We start from the raw sequence: 5,174 nt of genomic DNA, 5'->3' as shown, positions 1-5,174 counted from the left end.
TGCTATGTAGCTGGCCCAACATGTTCCATTCCACACATCATCAAATGCTTCAATTTCAATAGATTGCCTGTAATTAGTAAATCAACCCAATTAGACAACTTTTATTTAATTAAAAGAAAAATAAAAGAAAATAAAAGAATGGCCTAGGCATTGGCCAATGCTATGAAAAGCCTCTTAGGGTGATATTCATCATCTCCTCCCTCTTGAAAAGGATCTGTCCTCAGATCAAGAGGTTTCTTTAAGGCCCCACAGCCACTAAAGATGAATTCCTCCAGGATCAAAAATATGTATGCAGTAATCATCAAACAATTTTTCTGTTACATTCCAAGATGGAAGTAGAAGATACTTGTAAGGAATATATGAAAAAGAGCTTTTAATTTTGGAAGGATTTGGTACATAGCCTACTTCACAAAAATATTGTTTTTCCCTTTGACTTAATTGTAACCTAAAAGGTAACTCTAAGTCAATGGTTGATTTTTGCAAATCTTTTGAAGAGTATGGAATGTTTGGTGAAGGAGGAAAAGCAGTATTCGGGACAACTAAGGCAAAAGCTTGAATGACAAATAAGGAAGAGTTGAAAGATGGAATTACTCCCTTGAAGTCTATGCAAGGAATTGTGAGATGTTGTATCTCTACTTCTCTAAGCATGATTTCTTTTCTTTCTTTTTTCTCAATCTCTTCCTCTTTTGTTTTAAACTCTTTCTCTTGTCTTACGCTCTCTTTTGCTTCAAATTCTTTTCTCTCTTTTTCCTCCTTCTCTTTTCTCAGTTGTTCCTCTTCTTCTCTCAATTCTTGCTCAAATTTCTCTCTTTCTTTTTGTTCTCTTCTATGAATTCTTATTCTTTCTTTTTCTTCTAACTCCCTCATCTCTCTTAGAAGTATGGTGAGTTTTTCTTCCTTCATCCTTGCTATCTCAATCTTCTTTTTCTCTATCTCATGATCAAAATCAAAGGAAGGTGGTATGAATGTTCTTCTCATGCATGCTCTCAACTCACTCCAATTTTTAATGGGAGATTTTCTTCCTTTTTCCACTCTAGACTGCCTAAAATCCCACCACTCTTTTGCATGTCCTACAAAACTAGAAATGCACAAAGTAAGAAAATAGTATTTACTATGTCTAAGATGGAATGAATGCACCAAATCATCTATTTCCCTTTCCCAAGATATGTATGATAATGCATTGATGTCCTCACCAAAGAAAGGGAATGTACTCTCATGTGTATGATGCATTTTATCCTCACAATGACTACCTAAATGCAATTCATGGTACGAATGAAAACTCATTTTTTTGCCAAAAACACTTATCAAACAATTTTTCACAAAGAAATTTTAGAAATTTTTAAAGAGAATATAAAGGAAAAGATTTCTAGAAATGTTCCCAGGAAAGGGAGGTGAGTCTCATGGACAAGCTTAGAAACCAAACCTTTCCTAGCTAGAAATCTCTAAATTTCTTTCACAAAAATTCTCAATAAAATTTTCTAGCAAAACAGATCTTAATTGTGAGAAACTACTTTCAAAGTGTGTGAAATCCTATGACCAAAGAAAGGTCAACTAAGTGTTGAAAGATTTGCCCCTAGATATCACAAAGACGTAAAACATAAATTTCAGCATGCATAACACTCACATAACCTGGATATGGAAAGCATAAAGAACAAGAAAACTTAAAAAACAAGAAAACATAAACTAGACGAGAAGTTTTCCTAAGTGAAGAATCAAGTGGCACTTGGAACCCCTTGATAACCTCACACTACATGTTTAAAAAGCTATTACAAACAACTAAGGAATGGAATTGCAATAATGCATTTTCCCATTCCAAAGCAAATGAACAGAAACTAAAACAAGAAAATTACACCACAAAGTTCCATGATATCAAAACAAATAGAAGTGGAAAAAAACAAATCTGCAACTGGAATTGGACCAGTTTGCTCTCGGTCCAGCCTGCCCTCAAGTATTTGGTCTCCTTTGAAATCCCAGCTCACTCCACAATTTCTCTCGGGTAGCCACTCAAGTGTCTTTTCTCACAATTCCTCCTTCAGCTCTACCTTCAAGAGAAAGGTAATCACCTACAAAATTGCCAAATCAGTGAGTTTCAAGCCAAAGCCAAATGAACCAAGATCACTCACGGTCTTCCACATAAGAATAACAAAGCAGAAAAATCAAGAAAAGCTCAAATGGAAGAATTGGACAACATCAAGTGATAGAATTGAATGGACAAACTCAATGGAATAAGCAAACAAGACAAGCAAGAAAAAGGAAAAGCAATAAAGGATAGCACACAAAAGGATCCTAAGGAATATATCTAGAATAAGATGAATAAGACCAAAATCAAGAAGACACAAAACAAGTTGAATCCAAAATAGTGCACATGCATCTCAAATTGAAACTGAAAATACAATGTAAGGATGAAGTTATGAACTGCTCTAGCAACTTTCTTTTTCCAGATGTTCTTATTATCAATCTCTTCCCACTGATTTTCTTTTCACTGTTTTCTTTTCAACTTTCAAAGATCAGCATACTTATTTTTTTTTTAGGCCACAGTTCACAACAATTTTCATGCTTCCAATGTCAATTAACAGATGCACATGAAGAATTATCAAAAGATTCAACTTAAAAAAAAATTGGAGAATGACACAGGTGAAATGAGACTCTCTCGGTCAGTGCAGAATCAAACATCAGTATGCAGCAGATTTGAATCAATCATCAACACAGATCACAAAATTTGCAACATTTTAAGTCATTTGACAATCTCAAAATCTGGACATGTGTGAACAAAGAAGCCAGCAGCAGACAATCAAAGCAAGAGCACCAGAAATTGTGGAGACAAATAGTGAGTCAGGCCATAACAAAGGCACTCAAGAGTAAATGAAAGCATGATACCACTATTGCATTGAATTGGACCAGACAAAAACAGAAAACTAAGAGAGATTTAATGTCAATAATCTGATAAAACAGAAGCTGCGAGGTAAAGCCAGCCAAATTACTGCACTCAACAACAAAAGCCAAATATGATGCAGCAAGACTAATGTGTTATAGCAAAGCTGCAAATATAGAATATAGCACAAGAACAATCAAGAAACTGAACAACACCAGAAATAGTTTTCAAAATGAAATCAGCCAACACAGATGTGGTACCATGATACAATATACTTAGAGCACATACATAAAATCCAGTGCAGAAAAGAATGACTGGTCCAAGCAACAACTAGAATCAAGTGTAAAGGCACCACATTAGAGAATAATCACAGAAAACATAAATGGTATTGTAGCTTTCAAAGAAAAAAAAAATACTCATGCAGTTTTTTTAACTCAGCTTCAAAGATCAACCTGAATTGACTGCAAAAATATGGATATGGTTTGAATTCAAAGCACAATGGCCCAACAATGGAATAGAACTGCAACATGCGAATTCAGCACATGGATCCAATCTGATATACTCCACAGCCAGAATTGAATACAGGCAAAAAAAAAATTGAACCAATTATTGAAACTCAAATTTGCAGAACAACTATAAAACAATTGACACTGAAAGAACGAAAGACTAGCAATGCCTATGCACTAATTAATCAATACTGAATGTCCATTTGAACAATCTGAACAAAGTCAGATATAGGATTACTTCAGTGGAGCACTACAGTTTTGTCAGCACAATCCTAGGCCAGAAATGGAATTACAAAAACAACACAAGAACCAAACAGAGTTGGAATTCAATTGGACAAACAATGCAACAACTCAACACGACTTAAACATGAAACAGTGAAAATATGCACTGAAGATAGTTGCTAAAGATCTAAGAGCAACTCTCGAACATACAAAACAGGCACATGAACCTAATTACGCGAATGAAAATATAACATGGACTGAATCAGATGCTTAAACGTTGAACAAAACACAAATCAAGTACACAACTGCTATGGAATCAGTGACATATAAAAGAACTAAACAATTCCTAAGACAAAACACAGATTATAAAATTGTAAAGCTAGGTAATCAAAACTGAAATTAAAATCTAAGTGACATGCATCAAGCGGCAGATTAGAAGCCTATGACATGTTTTGGCATCAGGATTGATTCAGAAAAATCGGAACAATCAAATTTGAATCAATTTCAACATGAAAAACCACTACACAGATTCAGAACAGAAAACAGACGCAATCAAAATGTGAACAAGACGAAATCAAACGGCTAAGAAGAAATATGAACGGATATACTCATCTTTGAAGACCTCCTCGCTCCAAGCTCGAAACCAAAGCTCTGATTACCACATGATGGACGCGCGAAGCCACAAGTCTTGTCGGAATCACGATGCAAGGCCATGAAACATGGATTTGTTCGATGGAAATCCACCAAACAGGCAGCGGAAGGCGATTATGGTGTTCAGAATCTCACTGGTAAGGTCACTCAAGGGTTTACTCTCGGTGAAGGTGAGCTAAAACGAAAGGGGATTAAAATCTCACTCTCATTCATCAAAGCTGATCAATACAATGGTTGGTTTGCCTTTTATAGATGAAGGCAATCGAATCAGTAAACGAGGAAAGGGTGGATGTCGTCTAACACAAACCTAACGACAAGAGGAAACCCTAATGGTGCTAAAGATGGAGAACGTGAGTCAGAAACCAGCACGTATGAAGCATAAGGGTTTCGCGTGAGGTAAAACGTGAGGGTTGTTGCTGATACCCTAACAACAACGTGCAAGAGGCATTTTTGGAGAAAAGAAAAAGAATCATGATTCTTGACGCTAACAAAATGGGCTGCAGCGCAGGTTGTTGGAGGTGTGCACAAAAAGCCCTAGCAGAGGAGAACTCTCGCGTGTGTAGTCAGGAAGAAAGGGCTTTGCTGAATTGAATGTGTGCTGCTGTCAAGGAGGTGAGGCCTTCGCTACTGTAATTGGGCTCGCATAGTGAAAAATGAGGTACGCGGTTGCTGAATGAAATGGGCCACTCTTCGCAGGATTAGTTTGAGCCCAAACAAAGTGACCAAGCGGTTGTAGTAGAATTATGAGGTAGTGCTGGAAGCAATGGTGGATGATGTATGAAAGAATTGGCAGCCCAATTAAAAATGTTGCTACGTAGCTGGCCCAACATGTTCCATTCCAGACATCATCAAATGCTTCAATTTCAATAGATTGGCTGCAATTAGTAAATCAACCTAATTAGACAACTTTTATTTAATTAAAA

At 36.3% G+C, this 5,174-nt stretch overlaps 1 long non-coding RNA gene across 1 annotated transcript; it reads right to left on the bottom strand.

Annotated features, from left to right (window-relative positions):
• Positions 1-1,661: 1,661 nt before the first annotated feature.
• LOC146887701 (uncharacterized) lies at positions 1,662-4,904 on the bottom strand. Its single transcript, XR_014993372.1, has 2 exons — positions 3,325-4,904; positions 1,662-2,063 (listed from the first exon to the last, which is right to left on the bottom strand). It is a non-coding gene; the product is annotated as an uncharacterized LOC146887701 (long non-coding RNA).
• Positions 4,905-5,174: the final 270 nt, after the last annotated feature.

Source organism: Vigna unguiculata, chromosome 3, assembly GCF_037176805.1.
Source record: "Vigna unguiculata cultivar grain cowpea cultivar isolate G323 ecotype 2 chromosome 3, ASM3717680v1, whole genome shotgun sequence".
Taxonomy (NCBI): domain Eukaryota; kingdom Viridiplantae; phylum Streptophyta; class Magnoliopsida; order Fabales; family Fabaceae; genus Vigna; species Vigna unguiculata.
Note: the sequence above shows the minus strand (reverse complement) of the source record. Positions and strands in the feature narration are given on the sequence as shown.